The 22,362-nt window shown below is 34.3% G+C and overlaps 1 long non-coding RNA gene across 4 annotated transcripts in view; it reads right to left on the bottom strand.

Annotated features, from left to right (window-relative positions):
- LOC137489318 (uncharacterized) overlaps positions 1 to 22,362 on the bottom strand; it is a 57,763-nt gene that overhangs the window by 14,842 nt on the left and 20,559 nt on the right. Inside the window, exons 13-23 of one of the 4 annotated variants that reach the window (XR_012384567.1) lie at positions 20,271 to 20,382; positions 18,471 to 18,591; positions 13,907 to 13,963; positions 13,714 to 13,765; positions 12,844 to 12,886; positions 12,136 to 12,186; positions 11,729 to 11,783; positions 10,291 to 10,345; positions 8,472 to 8,526; positions 7,828 to 7,882; positions 6,645 to 6,699 (exon numbers count right to left, since the gene is read on the bottom strand). This is a non-coding gene — a long non-coding RNA (uncharacterized lncRNA). Of the gene's footprint in view, positions 1 to 6,644; positions 6,700 to 7,827; positions 7,883 to 8,471; positions 8,527 to 10,290; positions 10,346 to 11,728; positions 11,784 to 12,135; positions 12,187 to 12,843; positions 12,887 to 13,697; positions 13,766 to 13,906; positions 13,964 to 18,470; positions 18,592 to 20,270; positions 20,383 to 20,477; positions 20,513 to 22,362 lie in introns of those variants that run through there. The other 3 variants (XR_012384568.1, XR_012384570.1, XR_012384569.1) reach the window with 3 other exon arrangements.

Raw genomic sequence — 22,362 nt, forward strand, 5'->3', positions numbered from 1 at the left:
CTGTTAAACAAAAAACAAGGTATTTTGATGGAAGAAGAAAACCTGCAATCATTGACTTCCAAAATAAAAACACCAAAAATATGGAAGTCAATGAGTACAGGTTTTCATCTTCCATCTTCTTTTGTGTTTAACAGAAAAAATAAACCCATAAAGGGTGTGCAAATGATGACACATTTGTCATTTTTGGGTATGAGCCAGTCACAGAGTTGTTTTCTACAGAGGTTTGTTAATTCTTGACAAAAGAATTAACAAACCTCTGTAAAAAACAACTCTGTGTTGGTCAAAGCGACTGGCTCGACGACGTCGGACAGCAGATGGAGTAGACGTGTCTACGCGTAGCTCCCGCTATTGCTGTGATTTTGCAGCCACTTTGTACATAATATTGTCTATAAACCTGACCACAACGACGTAGTTTACATTTTAGTGTCAACATGACCTCAAAATCGAGTAAACAAACTAAAAAAGACACCAAAACGGACTTTGCTGACAACGTCTCCAGCGAGCTCAAAATGGCGGAGATTGCGAAGCTGTTGGAGGAACACCGCCAGGCCTTATCAGCCGAATTTAAGTCTACCATATCCTCACTCGAGTCAAAAATCGACTGCGTTCAAGTTGCGGTAACAGAACATTCTTCTAAGATTGCTTCTCTTGAATCTAATGCTAACGCTGTTGACGAGCGCATGCTAACGCTGGAAGCGACCTGCGCCGCCCTGTCCGACAGTAACGCTAAGCTGCTCGCGAAAGTCACCGATCTTGAATCACGGAGCCGCCGAAATAACATCCGCATTATCGGTCTACCAGAAGCGATGGAGGGACCGCGACCCTCTACCTTCTTCTCACAACTTCTATTTGATACTCTGGGAAAAGATGTTCTTTCTTCTCCACCGGAGATTGACCGAGCCCACAGGGCTCTCGTCAACAAACCTGCGGCCGGTGAAAAGCCACGCGCGGTCATCATCCGGTTACACCGTTATCAGCAAAAGGAAATGATAATCCGTGAAGCGAGAACCAAAAGAGGGAAGCTGATGTTTCAAGGCCACCCAATTGCCATATATGAGGACTATGCACCTGAGGTGATGGCACAACGCTCTAAATACCGACAGGTGATGGGGGAGTTGTACAATTTGGGGCTCAAACCAGCTTTGCTTTTCCCTGCGAGACTGTCCATTACAGCCAAAGACGGGAGTCGAAGATCGTTTACATCGGTGTCTGAAACTGAGGAATATTTACGTTCTATCCGGTCTGCCTCTCCTCACTGAAGTAGCTCAAAATACCTGACGCACAGTTGGCTGCGTGCACTCTCAAACGCGCTGTTTTCTAAGAACGCTACGATCAGGTACAATACAGACGTTAAGTGTTGCACATACGATGTTTAGTTTTTGCTGACCATTTATTGGCATTATCATTATTTGTTTATTTTATATTTTACTTCCTTTCGAACATTTTTGATAAAACTGAGAAACTGAACTGAATTTTTGCTGCAGACAATTTATTGCAATACATTATCAAGATGAGGAACTTTTTTTTTTATCCCTGTTATTACAATAGTATCATTTTGAGTTTCCTTTTTTCTTATCAGAACGGTCACAGCATTGTTTATTTTTGTTATGTGCAATGTGCATCATGGTTTGTTCACTGTATTGATTACCATTGTAAGAGAATGCAAATAATAGAGGTCTGTTTAAGTGCCTTATTTGATCATCTATCGATATTTGGTTTTTGCTATTTTACAACAATTGATTGAATAGATGATACATAGTATTCTATTGTTACTTGTTTCTTTTGTTTTTTAGATGTTTCTAAAGATATTTAGATGGTTCTCTACATTTTTTGTATTTTTTCCATTCACTTGACATTTGAAAGTAAGGTTTCAGATTATTTTTGATCTGTAACATAGCTGCTAACTTACGTAAATTTAATATAAAAAAAAAGCGGGAGTACCTAACCTAGAAAGGTAGAAGTGGTTTATGATGTGGAGCCTAAATGCTCAATTAGGTTTTTTCTATGGGGAATATTTTATATTTATTTCAATTATTTATTTATTTTACTTTCTTGCTTTTTTTTCTGGTTTCTTTGTTAACTTTTTAATGTTTTATTTCAACATGGAGTCTGTCAAAATCAGGATCTCAGGAAATGGCTAGTGTAACTACAGTGAATGGCAATGAGATGCGTCTAATCTCCTGGAATGTCAAAGGAATTAATAATTTGGGTCAAGGCTGGCAAGGTTTTATTACATTTAAAGCAACTAAAGGCTGACATTATGTTTCTACAAGAAACACATTTAAAATCTTCTGATTTGACACGAATTAAGAGACCCTGGATGGGTAATTTTTACCATTCCAAATTTTCTCAAAGAGCTCGTGGGGCAGCTATTATAATGCATAGAAAGGTTATGTTTGAAGAGTCGCATATAATTTCAGATCCAAATGGTCGTTTTGTAGTAGTCCAAGGCAAGCTAAACAATGTCCCAATCATTTTGGCCTCAGTCTATGCTCCCAATTGGGATGACGACAACTTTTTTGTAAAATTTTTTTCTATTCTCCCGAATGTGGCTGACCACTATATACTTATTGGGGGGGATTTTAACCTGGTTCAAGATATTGTGTTGGATAGATCCTCTTCTAAGCAATCAGTTTTATCCAAGTCGGCAAAAATAGTGGCAGACTATAGTTCTCAGTTGGGTATCTCTGACCCTTGGAGACACAAACATCCTCAGGATAAAATCTACTCTTTTTTCTCACATGTGCATCATACATTCTCAAGGATTGATTTCTTTCTTCTTGATAATAAACTGTTTAACTGCGTCAAGGCATGTACCTATCATGCAATAGTAATTTCCGACCATTCCCCTGTATCCATAGATGTAGTTTTAGTCCCTAACAGACTTACATCCCCAATCTGGAGATTAGACTCTTCCAGATTATCAGATGACAATTTTAAAAACTTTGTAGCTTCGAAAATTAATTTGTATTTTGAACTTAATCAGACCCCAGATATCAGTAGTCTAACTATTTGGGAAGCTTTTAAAGCCTATATGCGGGGGCAGATTATTTCTTTTATATCTCACTTGAAGAAAACTGAAACTTCCAGATTGTCTTCAATCACAGATGATCTTCACAAATTAGATATATTATATGCCTCTTCCCCCTCCCCTTCCCTTTATAATAAACGAGTACAGTTACATGCAGAACATAATCTTTTACTGACAAATACAATAGCAAGACAACTTAGACAAAGCAAGCAACGTTTCTTTGAACATGGGGACAAAGCCGGTAAGCTTTTGGCTCACCAAGCCCGCACAATTTATACCTCAAGGTGGATTTCAAAAGTCAAAGCGCCAACAGGTGAATTGACATCAGATCATAAAGGGATTAACTCTGTATTTTTAGATTACTATAAAACATTATATATGTCAGAAAATTCCTCGAACTTTACAAGCTGGGATTCCCTCAATGCCTTAACATTTCCGAAAATTGACGAAACTCTTTCTATTAATTTAGGCAGTCCTATCACTGAGGTAGAGATACAAGACGCAATTAAATCTATGCAATCTGGTAAATCGCCAGGTCCGGACGGCTTCACAGCCGAGTTTTATAAGTCATTTGCCTCCTCACTAACCCCAGTCTTAGCAAGGTTATATAACGATTCATTTAAAGAAGGCCACCTCCCACCCACTTTATGCGAAGCTTCAATATCATTGCTTCTTAAAAAAGATAAAGACCCCACCAACTGTAGCAGTTATAGGCCAGTATCACTGCTTAATGTGGATTTTAAAATTTTGGCTAAAGTATTGTCATGCCGTCTCCAATCTATACTACCATCTTTAATATGTCTAGACCAGACAGGCTTTATACCAATGAGACACTCATTCTTTAATACTAGGAGACTTCTTAATATTCTTTTTTCACCTCCTTCTGATTCACCAGAAATAATTTTGTCATTAGATGCTGAAAAGGCATTTGACAGAGTGGAATGGGCTTATTTATATTTTATTTTAGAGAAGTTTGGGTTTGATGCTAACTTTATCTCTTGGATTAAGTTACTCTATTCATCACCAGTTGCGTCAGTTTACACTAATGGTTTAAATTCACCCCTTTTTTTCCTTCAACGTGGAACACGACAGGGCTGTCCCCTTTCCCCCTTACTTTTTAACCTTGCTATAGAGCCTCTAGCTATATGGCTCCGTAGCCATAATGGTTTTGAGGGAATATCACGATATGGCTTAGTACATAAACTCTCATTCTATGCTGACGATCTCTTACTTTACATTTCTAATCCGGCCACCTCCCTACCAGTGATTTTGGACATTCTAGATAAATTCAGTCACCTCTCAGGTTATAAAATAAATTTACAGAAAAGTGAACTATTTTTTGTCAACTCTGAAGCGAGTAAGATCTCATACTCACATTTTCCTTTTAAAATAGCTATAAGTGGGTTCAAATACCTTGGAATTTTCTTTACCAACTCATTCAATAACTTATTTATTAATAATTTCCAACCAGTGATTGATAAAATCAAATTACACTTTTCTAAATGGTCCTACCTTTGTCCCTTGTAGGCCGTATTAATTTAGTAAAAATGGTTATTTTACCTAAATTTCTCTATCTTTTTCAACATGTTCCAATTCTCATTAAGAAATCTTTTTTTTACTAATTTGGATGGTATTTTACGTTCATTTATCTGGGGCAACAAGCCTGCACGCCTCAAGAAATCAGTTCTCCAACTTCCTAAATCCAAAGGAGGACTTGCACTTCCCAACTTCCAACAATACTACTGGGCTTGTAATATTAATAAGATTCTCTACTGGAAGAATCCTCCTCCAGCTGACAATTGTGCCCCCTGGGTTCACTCAGAGATAGTGTCAACAAAAGGCACTCTGCACTCTGTTATCAGCTCCCAGCTTCCATTAATTATCAGCGGAATTTCAACTAACTTGGTAGTCACTAACTCTATAAAAATTTGGGTTCAATTCAGAAAACATTACGGCTTACATAAAACATCTATCCATACACCTATTTTGAACAATAAATTTTTCTCACCATCTTGTTCTGATAACACTTTTCGCATTTGGGCAGCTAATGGACTCATTGAGGTAAAGGATTTATATGAAGACGGGGTATTTACATCTTTTTCATTCCTATCCACTAAATACAATCTCCCCAACAGTCACTTGTTTCGCTTCTTTCAGGTCAGACACTTTGTTAAGAAATTGTTTCCCCACTTTCCTAACCGCCCTCCTGAACACCATCTTGATTATTTTGTCAGTTTAGATACGGGTCAGAAACATTTAATATCAGCAATTTATAATTTAATAAGTACACTAAATGAAAATCCTATAGTGTCTCTCAAAGAATCTTGGGAAAATGACCTTGGCATTGATATTATGGAAGAACAATGGGAGGATATTTTAAAGATGGTCCACTCTTCTTCCATATGCGCCAGACATGGCCTAATGCAGTGTAAGGTACTCCATAGAGCTCATTTAACCAATGCCAAATTAGCCAGATTTTTCCCTGATAGAAGTGATGCCTGTCATCGTTGTAAGCAGTCTCCGGCCAACCATCTTCATATGTTCTGGAGTTGCCCTCAATTAAAAAATTTCTGGTCCAGTGTTTTTGACACTCTCAATAAATCTACTAACATAAATCTAGACCCTAACCCCTTGACAGCACTTTTTGGTATTTCAGAGATAGTTGACCTGACTGTTGCATCTCGCCAAGTTATTGCCTTTTCTACTCTTCTAGCTAGACGAGCCATTCTTATCAAATGGAAACAGGTGATTCCTCCATCACATGACATGTGGATCCGAGAAATTTTTAGTTACATAAAACTTGAAAAATTAAGATGTTTACTTGCAGGATCTCTCAAATCTTTTTACAAGACCTGGAACCCTGTTTTAGACTATATCAAAGGCTTACCTTGTTTAGTTGATATCAGATCTAATAAACAGTAATTAATTGAAAAGAGAAAATATTGACTCCTTAATGTGAACTTTTAATTACTATTTTTTTTCAATTGTTATTATTATTATTTTATTTATTTTATTTATTTATTTTTTATTTATTTTGCTTGTATCGTAAACTTGCTCATTTATTATTATACTGCTTAACAATTTCTTTTAATTCTTGTATTTTATTTATTATTATTTTGTTTAGAGGATATGTTTGTTTATAATTCATACATTTGAACTTATTTTATTTTAAGGGGACAGTGGGAAAATAAGGAAAATAAGACACTCTGTAATTTTTCCTTTATTGTATTGTATACTATGATGTATTGTCTTGTTAATCCCAATAAAAAAAATAATAAATAAAAAAAAATAAAAAAAAAATAAAATAAAATAAAGCGACTGGCTCATGGAGGTACTGAAACAGAAAAGCAAAGATAAAGAAAATTCAACATTCGTTTACTTACTTTTAAAGTCAAGCATAACAAACCATGCCCTCATAAACCATGAAGAAACACATGTTATAATAGTCTACTGCTAGCACCATGTAAACCTACACATACTGTGTCCTCATAAACCATGAAGAAACACAGATTGAAGGAAGTGAAGGATGAGCAAATGATGACAAAATTGTCATTTTTGGGTGAACTATCCTTTTAAGGAGTGTCAAAATAGCATTACAAAAGAATTAACAAACCTCTGTAGAAGACAGCTCTGTTTGTGTTTGTCAAAGTGACTGACTTATAGAGGTGCTGAAAGAGAGAAGTAAAGAAAGATGAAGAAAACATGAAATTCACTTACTGAAAGCTTTAAGTCTTGCAAAACCAATCATGTCCTCATAAACCATGAAGAAACACACAGATTTAATAAAACAATAGTCTACTGCTAAGTCACATCCAATAGACATACTTGGTCCTCATAAACCATGAATAAACACACAGGACTGCTACACTGCATTTAGCAGAAATAGGAAACTGTTACTTTAGCACTTAAAAGGATGGTTCATCCAAAAATGAAAATGTACTTGCTATTAATATACCCCAAAGCATTCCAACCCTTTAAGGGTTTATTTCTTCTGATAAACAACAAAAACAAGATATTTTGATGGAAGAAGAAAACCTGCAATCATTGACTTTCATAATAGAAAACACAAAAAATATGAAAGTCAATGGTTACAGGTTTCCATCTTCTTTTGTGTTTAACAGAAAAATAAACCCATAAAGATTTAAAACAAGTAAAGGGTGAGCAAATGATGACACAATTGTCGTTTTTGGGTGTACTCCTTTACTCTGCCCTCATAAACCATGAAGAAACATGTTATAATAGTCTACTGCTAGCACTATGCAAACCATTGTAAACCTACACATACTGTGTCCTCATATACCATGAAGAAACACACAGATTTAATAAAACAACAACCTACTGCTAAGTCACATCCAATAGACATACTTAGTTCTCATAAACCATGACTAAACACACAGGACTGCTAACCTGCATTTAGTAAAAATAGGAAACTGTCATTTTTGCACTTAAAGTGATGGTTCACCCAAAAATTTACATTTACTTACTATTAATTTACCCTCAAGTGTTCCAAACTTTTATGGGTTTATTTCTTCTGTTAAACACAAAAGATACTTTGAAAACTGATGAAAACCTGTAACCATTGACTTTCATATTATTGGTATTTTCTATTATGGAAATCTATGGTTACAGGTTTCCATCTTTTTTTTAAAAAGTATTTTCTTTTGTCTTTAACAGAAGAATTAAACCCATAAGATTTAAAACAAGTAAAGGATGAGCAAATGATGAAACAATTGTCATTTTTGGGTAAACTATCCCTTTAACGACTGTCAAAATAGCTTGACAAAAAATTAACAAACCTCTGTAGAAGACAGCTCTGTTTGTGTTTGTCAAAGTGACGAGCTCATTGAGATACTGAAAGAAAGAAGCACAGAAAGATTAAGAAGACATGTCATTGGCTTAATGAAAGCTTTATGTCTCGCAAACCAATCATGTCCTTATAAACCATGAAGAAACACACAGATTTAATAAAACAATAGCCTGCTGGTAAGTCACATCCAATAGACATACTTGGTCCTCATAAACCATGACTAAACTCAAAGGACTGCTAAACTGCATTTAGTAAAAATAGGAAACTGTCATTTTAGCACTTAAAGTGATGGTTCACCCAAAAATGAACATTTCCTTACTATGAATTTACCCTCAAGTGTTCCAAACCTTTAAGGGTTTATTTCTTCTGATAAAAAACAAAACAAGATATTTTGATTGAAGAAGAAAACCTGCAATCATTGACTTCCACAATAGAAAACACAAAAAATATGGAAGTCAATGGTTACAGGTTTCCACCTTATTTCAAAGTATCTTCTTTTGTGTTTAACAGAAAAAATAAACCCATAAAGATTTAAAACAAGCAAATGGTGAGCAAATGATGACACAATTGTACTTTTGGGTGAACTAGCCCTTTAAGGAGCGTCAAAATAGCTTGACAAAATAATTAACAAACCTCTGTAGAAGACAACTCTGTTTGTGTTTGACAAAGCGACTGGCTTATGGAGGTGCTGAAGGAGAGAAGTAAAGAAAGATGAAGAAAACATGACATTCGCTTACTGAAAGCTTTAAGTCTCACAAAACCAATCATGTCCTCATAAACCATGAAGAAACAAACGTTATGAAATAAGTCTACTGGTAACATTGTAAACCTACACATACTGTGTCCTCATGAACCATGAAGAAACACACAGATTTAATAAAACAATAGTCTACTGCTAAGTCACATTCAATAGACATACTTGGTCCTCGTAAACCATGACTAAACACACAGGACTGCTACACTGCATTTAGCAGAAATAGGAAACTGTAATTTTAGCACTTGAAGGGACTTTTTAAGTCACGCATAACAAACCATGCCCTTATAAACCATGAAGAAACAAGTTATAAGTCAACTGCTAGCACTATGTAAACTTACACATACTGTGTCCTCATAAACCATGAGTAAACACACAGATTTAATAAAACAATAGCCTGTTGCTAACTCACATCCAATAGACATACTTGGTCCTCATAAACCCTGACTAAACACACAGGACTGCTAAATTGCATTTAGTAAAAATAGGAAACTGTCATTTTAACACTCAGAGAGATTGATCACCCAAAAATGAACATTTACTCACTATTAATTTACCCTCAAGTGTTCCAAACCTACAAACAAACTAGATATTTTGACAGAAGAAGAAAACCTGCAATCAATGACTTCCATAATAGAAATCAAAAATAATATGAAAGTCAATGGTTAGAGGTATCCATCTTTTTTCAAAGTATCTTATTTGTTTTGTCAAACAGAAAAAAAGAAACCCATAAAGGTTTGGAACACTTGAGGGTAAATTAATGGTGAGTAAATGTTAATTTTTGGGTGAATCATCCCTTTAAGTGCTAAAATTACAGTTTCCTATTTCTGCTAAATGCAGTGTAGCAGTCCTGTGTGTTTAGTCATGGTTTATGAGGACCAAGTATGACTATTGGATGTGACTTAGCAGTACAATGTTTTTTTTATTAAATCTGTGTTTCTTCATGGTTTATGAGGACACAGTATGTGTAGTTTTACAATGTTAACAGAAGACTGTTGTTTTATAATGTGTGCTTCTTCATGGTTTATGAGGACATGATTGGTTTAAAGTACCAAAATAGCTTGACAAAACAATTACAAAAACCTCTGTAGAAGACAAGTCTTTGTGTTTGTCAAAGTGACAGGCTCATATAGGTACTAAAAGCGAGAAGCAAAGAAAGATGAAGAAAACTACTGAAAGCTTTAAGGCTCGCATAACCAATCATGTCCTCATAAACCCTGAAGAAATACACAGATTTAATAAAACAATAGTCTACTGCTAAGTCACATCTAATAGACATACTTGGTCCTTATAAACCATGACTAAACACGCAGGACTGCTACACTGCATTTAGCAGAGATAGGAAACTGTTATTTTAGCACTTAAAGGGATAGTTCATCCAAAAATCAACATTTACTCTATTAATTTACCCTCAAGTGTTCCAAACCTTTATGGGTTTATTTCTTCTATTAAACACAAAAGATACTTTGAAAACCAATGAATATTGACTTTCATATTATTTGTGTTTTCTACTATGGAAGTCTATGGTTACAGGTTTACATCTTTTTTTAAAGTACTTTCTTTTGTCTTTAACAGAAGAAATAACCCAAAATGGTTTGAAACAAGTAAAATGTAAGCAAATAATGACACATTTGTACCGTTTGGGTGAACTATCCATTTAGGGAGTGTCAAAATAGCATTACAAAAGAATTAACAAACCTCTGTAGAAGACAACTCTGTTTGTGTTTGTCAAAGTGACGGACTCATGAAGGTACTGAAAGAGAGAAGCAAAGATAAAGAAAATTTACCATTCGTTTACTTACTGTTTTAAGTTTTGCACAACAAACCATGCCCTCATAAACCATGAAGAAACACACGTTATAATAGTCTACTGCTAGCACCATGTAAAACTACACATACTGTGTCCTCATAAACCATGAAGAAACACGCAGTTTCCATAAAACAACATCCTACTGCTAAGTCACATTAAATAGACATACTGTGTCTTCATAAACCATGACTAAACACACAGGACCGCTACATTGCATTTAGCTGAAAAAGGAAACTGTAATTTTAGCATTTAAAGGGATGGTTCACTCAAAAATGAACATTTACTCACTATGAATTTACCCTCAAGTGTTCCAAACTTTTATGTGCTTATTTCTTCTGATAAACAACAAAAACAAGATATTATGATGGAAGAAGAAAACCTGCAATCAATAGCCCCTTTCACACATACAGACCTTTCCGGAAAATAGTATGTGTGAACAGGTCCTTTTTGAAAATACCGGTAAATTCGTTCTTGCTATTTTCCGGAAAGAGAAGTTGTAACATTACCGGCAATGTGCCGGAATGCTGCGCTGTGTGAATGCAAAAAGAAGATTCCCGTAATAAGCGCGTGCACGTCTAGAACGTGCTGACGTGAGACGTCTGCTTTAGCCAATCACAACAGTCAGACGCATTTACGTCTGCGCGGTTTGTGAGGATAAAAGCCTTTGAATATTTTTCCAGACACATTTAGCTGCTAGAAGTTAGTCAGATCACGTTTATATGTTCTTCTTAATGATAACTGTGTAAATAATCATCGATGAGATGCTTATGATAAGCCGTTGTTTGTTTACCTTCAAGCTTTGCACATGCACATATTATGAACATCTCGACATGCGAAAGTGATCCTGCGAAAGATGTTCACAATATTGATCATCCACAGAGTTTGTAATTTAGTCAAATGTTTACAAATACAAGCGCAGCCGTTTAAAGCTCATTTGTGGTGAATGTTGTCAGAATTTACCGGTATTTTGGAATGGATGTGTGAATGCTCTTTTCCGGAATATTTCCGTAACGTCCTCGCCTGTGTGAACAGCGCTTTTTTGAATATACCGGTAAAGTCTTTCCGGAAATTTTCCAGATATTTACCGGTATCACTGTGTGAAAGGGGCTAATGACTTCCATAATAGAAAACACAAATAATATGGAAGTCAATGGTTACAAGTTTCCATCTTTTTTCAAAGTATCTTCTTTTGTGTTCAACAGAAAAAATAAACCCATAAAGATTTAAAACAAGTAAAGGGTGAGCAAATGATGACACAATTGTACTGTTTGGGTGAACTATCCCTTTAAGGAGTGTCAAAATAGCATTACAAAAGAATTAACTAACCTCTGTAGAAGACAGCTTTGTTTGTGTTTGACAAAGTGACTGGGTCATGGAGGTACTGAAAGAGAGAAGCAAAGAAAGATGAAGGAAACATGACATTCGCTTACTGAAAGTCTCACAAAACCAATCATGTCCTCATAAACCATGACTAAACACACAGGATTGCTACACTGCATTTAGTCTAATTAAGAAACTGTCATTTTAGCACTTAAAGGGATGGTTCACCCAAAAATGAACATTTACTTACTATGAATTACAGGTTTACATCTTTTTAAAAGTATTTTGTTTTGTCTTTAACAGAACAAATAAAGAAACAAGTAAAGGGTAGGCAAATGAGGACACAATTGTACTGTTGGGTGAACTATCCCTTTAAGGAGTGTCAAAATAACATGACAAAAGAATAAACAAACCTCTGTAGAAAACAACTCTGTGTTGGTCAAAGTGACGGGCTCAGGGAGGTACTGAAAAAGAGAAGCAAAGATAAGATTTTTTTAACATTGTTAAATTACTTTAAGTCACGCATAACAAATCATGCCCTTACAAATAACGAAGAAACACACGTTATAATTGTCTACTGCTAGCACTATGTCAACCTACACATACTGTGTCCTTATGAACCATGAAGAAACACACAGATTTATTAAAACATTATCCTACTGCTAAGTCACATCTAATAGACATACTTGGTCCTCATAAACCATGACTAATCACACAGGACTGCTACACTGCATTTAGCAGAAATATGTAACTGTCATTTTAGCACTTAAAGGGATGATTCACACAAAAATTAACATTTACTCACTATTAATTTACCCTCAAGTGTTCCAAACCTTTAAGGGTTTCTTTTTTCTGTTAAACACAAAAGAAGATACTTTGAAAAACGATGGAAACCTGTAACCATTGACTTTCATATTATTTGTGTTTTCTATTATGTAAGTCAATGGATACATGTTTCCATCTTTTTTCAAAGTATCTCATTTGTTTTATTAAACAGAAAAAAAGAAACCCATAAAGGTTTGAAACACTTGAGGGTAAATTAATAGTGAGTAAATGTTCATTTTTGGGTGAACTATGCCTTTAAGGAGTGTCAAAATAGCTTGACAAAAGAATTAACAAACCTCTGTAGAAAACAACTCTGTTTGTGTTTGTCCAAGCGACGGGCTCATGGAGGTACCGAAAGAGAGAAGCAAAGAAAGATGAAGAAAACATGACATTCACTTACTGAAAGCTTCAAGTCTTCCATAACCAATCATGTCCTCATAAACTATGAGTAAACACACATATTTGATATAACAATAGCTTGCTGCTAACTCACATAAAATAGACATACTTGGTCCTCATAAACCATGAGCAAACACACAGATATTAAAACAATAGCCTATTGATAGGTCAGCAAACTTGACATTGTTTCTCTTGATATCTCAATATTGTAAGCTATAAAAAAAAGCTTTAAATATTAGTAATATTTGTTATTTCTCAAATGTGGTAAAAAACAATATTATTATAATATGTAGGCCTAGTAATGGTTAAAATGCTCAATTTTGCATAGATCTGGCATGTTAAACTTTAAATTGGTCTTTAATGCACAGGACAGAGATGACATCAGAATACAAATTCAAAATTCTGAAGATGAGTGTTAGATGTATGCTTGCACTCTCTTATGGTCCACATGCAAATAGATCATTTTCACTGGTATAACCAGGCATTTGTCATCATCAGATTTCAACTTGCATTATTTTCATCATTTAACAACAGTAGTTTATACTGCAACTGTGTAAACGTTTAATCTTACACATAATACTCACCGTGTGAATAGAGGCTAATCTAAAGAAAAAACTTTGAATTGTTATATTGCGATTCTCAATATAATAATGTATCGCTACACCCATATTAAATGTATTATTATATAAAAATAACTGCACAGATACAGGAACAATAAGAAAATATCTCTTCAGATCAACATTTAAAAGACAATTATATAGACAAACCTCTTTGAAGCTCACTCTGTTCAGAATTCAAAGATAATGGCTCATGAAGAGACTGAAAAACATAATCAAAACACAGAAAATAAAGCTAAAACAACTCAAGTGTGTGCTAAACAGACATTATTAAACATTATATTTAATACTACATACGGTTCAAAATATGCCAATTTTTAAAATAAAATCCAATATACCCTACCTTTGCTTTTTCATGTTTGTTACAGGAGAGAAGGTCAACTCCTCCACATGACACACTCTAAAATTACAATTGTATGTTGTGATATCGTGCAGAACAATGTTTTAAAATTAAACACAAGGTACTTTTTTTTATACAAGATTAAAATTGTAACTCTGCCAAATAAAAACAGTTCTGTCAACACATGAACACTGACTCCACAGAGTATGCATCACAAACTTTTCTGGACAGTGAAAACTGATACAGAAGAAACTAAATCATTGAAAAAATTCATTATGTTGGTTTAATAGTGCACAAAAAGTACACTGTACAGGAAACTGGCCCAAAACAATTATCTAATACTTTACTATTTGATAGTGTCAGGCCCGGATTAAGAACTCAAGAGGTCTGTATTAAAAAAAATAAGAATAGAATACATTTTTTTCAAAACAAATCTATAATATATTGCCCACATTTTTTAAATAAATTATATATATATATATATATATATATATATATATATATATATATATAGTCTACAAAGATTTAACTTATTTTTTAAGAAAATGAAAATTTTCTTATGAAAATGAAAATTGATGGTATAAGTACACTTGTTCAAGTTAACTGAAGCAGTACTAAAATATATATTTTAAAAGGTATTTATTACTATTCTCCACTGTGCTTTGCGAGAGCGCTTACTGAACAGCACGTTCGTTGACAAGACTGCCCAGGCACGAATGCAATGTGAGTGCAGGCCGTAGGGGGAGACGGAAGGGGGGAAAAGCATGCTTCAGCCTGGTTCATGGCAACTGTACAGTGCGAGTACGCCCTCAGACACACGATGAATCCAGTCTGCACTGCCATTAGCATCCTCCACCTGGTTAATGCTAGCTTGCACATAACATTACCATAACGTCTTCTATACTCTCATTCTCCTCATCATGGGTCTGTTTGAAGGAGTGAATACATGAAACATGCCTCAATAAAGATGCACCCTCTCCTCTTTTTCTCTTGTGATTGCCAAATCCACTTGTTCACTCATTTTGATCTACGGCAAATACTACACTACAGTCCGCTCAATTCAGTGCAGGTTATTTCAAAACTTACAAGCACTTCACCAATTAAAGCATGCTGTTTAGTTAAAAAAAGTAAAGAAGGAAAGGAAAAAATCTGCATGCTTTTTATACATGGTGACATTTTCTGACAATTTAAATACAATGATAATAATAATATATGATAGGGGTGTAACGATTTATCGTTGTACGATTTATTGCGATGCAAAAATGTCTCGATATGCATCGTGGCGTTATGACGATATGATTACGATATGACGTCCGTTTTCTCTTATTAGTTGAGCTGTTTGCACGTGAGCTACGTTCCACCTGCTGTCGCACGTGAGTTCAGATTGCAGCAGCAGTAATGTTAGCAAACCAAGATGAGTGGAGTTGAAATAGAGGATGGCCCATCCTCTCAAAATCAGACGTCTGGCAACATTTCGGTTGTACAGTAATTGCTTTAGACTCGTCCGCTTTTTGACACGCATACTGGGTCACACATCCTAAGTTTTAAAGTCTTCACAGTGATTTACATACTTTGCACAGCGACAGGGATACCTCCTAATGGTGTTGAAAGAGTCACATACTGTATTTATAAGGTACAATTCACCCTAAAATATCATTCTGTCTTCATATGATGTATTGGCGGCCGCAAAATCACACATGACATGAGCTGACCGTGAGCTGTTACTACAAAGGGCGGACTATGATAGACGCGTGCGTATGGCAAGCCGTTTTAACATTTAAACCTTTGATCTGACTATCCATAAATATATTTAGAGATATCTCTAATTATATTTTGACTAGTCATAATTATAATTCGACTAGTCAAAATATAATTAGAGATATCTCTAAATGAATTTAATTAAATATTAATTACATATATTTATGGATAGTCAGAACAAAGGTTTAAATGCTAAAACGGCTTGCCATACGCGCGCGTCTGCTTCAGTGAACAGAACCTGCAGGTTGTGACTAATAAAGTAGTAAACAACATTCAGTTTGTGGAACAGAGTGATCTTTCAGGAGCAGCGTGGGAAGTTTGAACAGCACTTAGCAGTGTAAATGAAACCGAAAACGTACACATTATTTAAACAATCATATCGATTTTAGAGTTATGATTACGACGAGCTAACCCTTTAAAGCTAAATTTGAGTACAGAGGTACACAAAAATGCACGTCAACATGATACACTTGATAGCGCCGACATCAGCGACGCCGAAGAAATAGTAAACCTGCCTAAACTGCTAAAAAGAGTCACGACTGTCCTGTGTAATGATAAGACGGCCACCCTGTCACTCATGCCCAACATGAAGACAGCCATCCATAAAAACCTCTCAGACAGATACACATAAGTTCAGGATTATCTTATAGAACTGCTGATTACCTGGAAATGTAGATTTTTTTTTGCACACACAAAAAACGCAAGTGACCAAGCAAAGCCTTAAGCTCTCACTGTTAAATTCAATTGAATAGAAAGCTTATTTTTTTGCACCTTTACTTAAATTGTTCCTTAATTTTGTCTCTGTCATTGCAATAATATTTTTTAAGAAGTTTTTAAATTGTTTTATTTTCCAGAGACAGGCCTGTTTAATATATTTTCTAAAAGAAGGTTCAGTTTAACAAGTTGAAACAAAAGAAATACATAAAAAATAGTTTACTTGGTAAAATTTGCATTTCAGTTAAATTTTCAATTTTTATTCCAAATATCGTGATACATATCGAATCGTGAACACTATATCGTGATACACTTCGTATCGTGAGCTGAGTGTATCGTTACACCCCTAATATATGATATTGACTATTTGCTAAGAGGAAATGCCTAGTTTCTAAAAAAAATGTTTTTAAAGAGAGGGAGGCAACCTTTATTAAGACATGTGCAACCTATTAAATGCTCTTCAACAGAGCCATGAGGTAGGAGAATATGGGTGAAGTAGCGCTAGTTGTGGCAAATGATAATCGACAGGCTAACCAGGGTTTGGGAAAGGGCGACTAATAGTGGTGTAACGGGTCCAAAATCTGCAGTTCGGATCACTCTACGTTTTTTGAGTTATGGATCGGACCATTTTTTGGATCAGCAAAAAAGGGAGGAGACAATTTGCTTTCCATTTATACAAAAATGTTACTGCATAAAACATTGCTTTTAACAAACAGAACATAGAACCTGTAATTTTAATAAAAAATAAAAATCAGGAAATAACCAGCTAAAAAAAAGTATTCAATATGAAATATGATCTTTGCTACTGTTGCTGATAATGCAAAATATATAGAAATCTTGCACAACATATATTTATCTTCAATTAATGATTCAACAATTCACACATAAAACTTCATGTTTCATTATACTGTAGGTGTATTATATTTGAAAACCTATTCAATTACATAGTTTTGATGTTTGTTTGTCGCCATCTGTTGGTTACACAATGTAGTTGCTTTCACCAGCATCTTGTTTCATTAAACAGTGATTTTATTCTTACCATAATGAATGCATTAATGCAGGCTAAACAAACAGTGACAAAAAAACACCTTAATAGCCAAAAGCATTTATGTAGGTCCCACAACGTCATCATTATATTTTACAGGGAAGCCAAAATGCTTTCATTCATGCAATTTGAATGACACGGGAGGCGATCTCTCTGCGATTGTTATAAATGTTGGATTAACCTACAAGTTCAAAAAAAGTTATTAATCTACGGGTCACGCGCATTCCGAACCGTGGGTTGTGATCCGTATCGATCACGGATCAACAGTGATCCGTTACACCCCTAGTGACTAACGTCACAAATAAATAAATACAAATGAATTCTATTAAGATGTTGCTAACATTTGAAAATAACTTTATTATATATTTAAAATACCTATTTAGAGAAATAAGATAAACATCATCAAAACACACGAGGCACTTGTGACTTTATTTAACATTTGCATTATTTTAATTTTTTTTTAAATGTTTCCTAAAAATAAATGTATTTCCCATCTGATATCCAATGGGGAGAAAAAAAATAAGAATAAGTTCAGCAGACGGTATATTAGAACTCGAGTTGATGATCAATCGCGTCAAAACATGTTGCTGTGCATTACAAGCTACACCACTGGCGCTATTTAGTTATGTTGTCTCTGTCGGTCAGACATCACTTGTCTGACAAAATTTGTGTAAATGGCTTATTCCATCAATGTGTGTTATTAACCATTGGTTAATCAGGCCCTGGATAGTGTACAATCTTTAATAGTTTTAACTTTTCACTAATATGGAAATCATTAATATTAGCATTTTTTAGACTCTTAAATTAAACATTAACATTTTAAAGTGTGGTTTTCAATTAGGACATTTCTTTTTATTATTATTATTATTATTTAAATGTTATTTGTTGACATTTATAATGTCTTGTCATCAAATCATCGTTCATGACTTAATTTTTTTGTGTTAAATTAAACTCCTTTTTGCATCTTAACATTTTATACACTATGCTTATAATGAAACAATAACTGGGGACTACCTGCAGTAAGAAAAAACATGTACAAAACTTTGGTACCTTTGATGTCACTGATGTACCTCCACGTAAGCATGTCTTTATCCTTCCCCAACCTCACATGATGAGCAGCATCTTTCAAAGGATTTAATCCTCTGCTTTGACTCTTACCACCATTCATTCACTGTTAAAATATTATATAAGGTTAAACTTCACAGTTTATAATATCAATACAATACCACATATGCAAAGCAGTATTAATATATGTGACGTAGTGTAAAATTCTCTAAAGAAGACCAAAACAGAAAATAGTAATATAGTTATCAGATTTCATAATACAGTTATCACATTTCAAACCATTTAACAAAATATAAGTTAGTAGTGCACTATTTTGACAATTTGATCAAATAAAGTTATTTAACTTGGGTAAGTTAACCTCTTTTCATAATAAAAGTTCATTTATTCAAATGTACAGTTTAACTGAACACAAGTTTATCACAAAAAAACATTAGAAAAAATAAAACCACACATTTACATTACTAAATTCAAACATTTTGTTCAATCATGCTTAATAATTCAAGTTTAGTAAATTGTTTCTACGTCATATTTATGTTTAATATACCTTGTTACCATGTTATTTATACCATATTCGAATGGTCATTGCTTCTCACATAAAAGTATGTGTAGAAAAAAAATCACAGTTACATAGTGCATCTATCATAACGTTACATCTCATGGAATCAGACGGCGAATTGTTTACCGCGGAGGAGTGAGCTCTGCCCGGTTCTGGGTGAAATCGACACCGGCGCTTCCGAGCCAGATACAGGCCGAGCGCGTGCTATTATTAGCAAATACACATTTTGAAGAACTACGTCTGATGCTGCCATTACAAACACCTATTTCTAACGTTTATTTGTTCTCATCTTCTGTTCCCAGTCACTAATTATTATTGTCTAAAACAGTACGCGCCGGATATAAATATATAAATAAACTTGCTATTTTGAATAACAAGTGGAATAATACAGTACATATAATAATAAATAATTGATAGATTAGATTAGTTAATAGATTACATTGCGACTGCTGCAATTTGCGCTTTAATGTTTAGCTGGTCAACTGTATGGTATGGAAATGTTACATACCTACTATATGAACCCGTCTCAAAAAGCTGCCATTGCAAGGCTCAGACACTTTGTAGAGAGGAATTTAACACAACTGCCTCTAAGAGTCGCCAATGGAAATAAAACAGACACGCACAAAAAATGTGCGTACGCCTGCCAGAAAGCTGCCGTGAAGCTGCGCACATTCCCACGTTCAGTTCATCGTTAGTAAATCCAAACGTGAGCTATTCTGAGCGTGAAACCTGGCGTACGCAAAGTTTTTGTGCGTACGCAGCGTTGATACATGAGGCCCCAGATCTACACACACATTACCGTTTTTTAGTCAAAGTAAGGACCAGTTCTACACACACATTACCGGTTTTTAGGCAACGTGGGGATCAGATCAGCACCCTTACTAATATTAAATTTTAAACCTCAATCAAGTAATTTGACAGTAAACTGCTTTAGAATTTTCATTTGAAGAGCAGGTCAGTTTATAAGAAATGTAATTTGAATACAGAAGGAACCTCAAGATCCAAACAGGAAATGGTCCAGAATAGATTTAATAAATGTTATATTTATTATAAATAATTTCCACAAAAACTTTAAACACAAAAAAACAGTAAACACAAAATCCATGAAACTCTCTTGCTTGTCTAAAAGCAGTTCTCATTGGGTATAACAAGCTTCCACATAACTCTTCCATGTCTGCGTGCACATTTAGTTAAGTGCAATAGCAAATAATATTAAACGGTTAGTTCACCTCAAAATGAAGATTCTTTTATTAATTCCTCTCCTTCAAATTGTTTCAATCCCTTGCTGTCTATGGAGGATGAGGAGTTCTTGCACTTCATCTAAGTTATCTTCCTTTGAGTCTGAAGAAGAATGAAGGTCTCAGGGGATTAGAGTGAGATGAGGGCAAGTAATTAATAATATAATGTACATTTTTGGGTAAACTCTTAAAACCCACCAGTATGTTCTATTTCTGTTTCTGTCGTATTTTAACTATTTGAAAAAAAAAACATTAAAAATATTTTAAAATATATTAATAAAGAACTGAACCCCACAAATGCAAAGAGACCTTCATCATATAACCAAGCCACCAAAACTCCAAATAGACATCATTTGTTAAGCATTAACTCTACATTAATAGTAAGCAGTTTATAAACACAGCTAGATGCTCTATTGTTGACTTATAAGCATGTGTAATGTGCTCAATTTTTGTGTTTTCATACTTTGTTTATAATTCATTTTTCATAACTAAATGAAGTATTGCATTATTTACAAACTGTCTAAGAATAATTGGTGTTTTTTAAGATCATTAAGAATGAGTAAATAAATGATTAAAAAACTATATAAATGAACATTTATACATTTACTATTCAGGCATATAATCAGGGCTAAAAAAAAAAGAAAAAAAAAAGAAAATCCAATCGGTTCACTCTACACACAGCCCCACTCCTTGGTATCGAGCGCAGGCCCGGCCCTACATTTAGATGTTGTATAATATGAAATAGCAGTAAAAATTATGAAAATTGTTATGAAATAGTTTTTCAGTCATGTAGCCTAATACAAATATTTAGTACACTGCACAGTGCAATTATTATTTAAATTTATTATATCCATTATTATTAATATTAGTAAAATCTTTTTAAAAAATTTACTTTAGGCTATACTGCTATTTGCTCATGCAAAATTAAACACCAGAAAATATATCGTAGGCCTATATTACAGTTAGCATCATAATTAGTTCAATTATGTGCTGTAGGCTATTGATTGACCAACACCCCCTGTATACAGTTTACACACTGCAGGTCTACAGTTTTGATGTGTATTTTGAAATTCTTGTTTTAAATGACAGTAAGACATGCTATATTTAGTTTTTATAGTAAAATATACATTATAATCCAGTACAAAGTAAAATAATATTTATTAGTGGCCTATTGGCAGCGTATAGCCGTTAAGCTTATAGTCTAAGCATGTCATTTATTTATTATTAACATAAATTACAAACTAGCATCCTTATGATTTTATCTCGTTTCTGTATATTTTTATCAAACGAAAAATGCAATGATTTATACTTTGGTTTTAATTTTATTAGAAATTTAATAGCCGTTTAGGCAACACTACTTCTACATGTCATTGGCTCTGATTGCGTTTTTTACAGATAACCTATTTACAAAGATTTTTATTAAACAAGTGCACTACCACAAGATATTTTTGTAGGTGTAAAAATCTAAAAAGTATCATTATCATATTCTTGCCTTATTCATCTTTAATATAAATATAAAATTTAACACATTCATTGATTAAACTAGGGATGCTAACGATTACTCGATTGATTTATTGTCGGTAACCCTTTAAAACCGATAGACCTTATCGATGACCGATTAAGCATGGGCATTTAATAAGTTATGCTTTGCTCTTTGAGATGCGTCCACGATTTCACACATTACATAATCAAGTGTGCGCAGTTTAGGCTACGTTACCCTATGGAGTCGTGCACTCTCTTGACTTTGCATATTGGTTATGCACATATTGGTCATACCTATTATGCTCAGATCTCGTTTATCCGCTGGTGCTGCCATTAATCCGCTGGTCAAGTAATCAAAAAGTAGGCTACATGACGTTTAATTATGGGCAGGTTATTAAGACCAAACATTGGTTGTGCAAACTGTATTACGTTCTCTAAAATTTTAAAGTGTTTTAAGCTACATTATCTTTTATAGACTGGCATAGGCCTAAATACGCATCACGGCCAGACATTTATAGTTTATATAAAAACGAGCGTCACCGTCGCATTTGTTCACATGCTTTAAATTAATGCTTTTTGTCTCCCAAAAATAATATAATAA

The sequence above is a fragment of the Danio rerio genome, chromosome 8 (genome assembly GCF_049306965.1).
Source record: "Danio rerio strain Tuebingen ecotype United States chromosome 8, GRCz12tu, whole genome shotgun sequence".
In the NCBI taxonomy this organism is placed as follows: domain Eukaryota; kingdom Metazoa; phylum Chordata; class Actinopteri; order Cypriniformes; family Danionidae; genus Danio; species Danio rerio.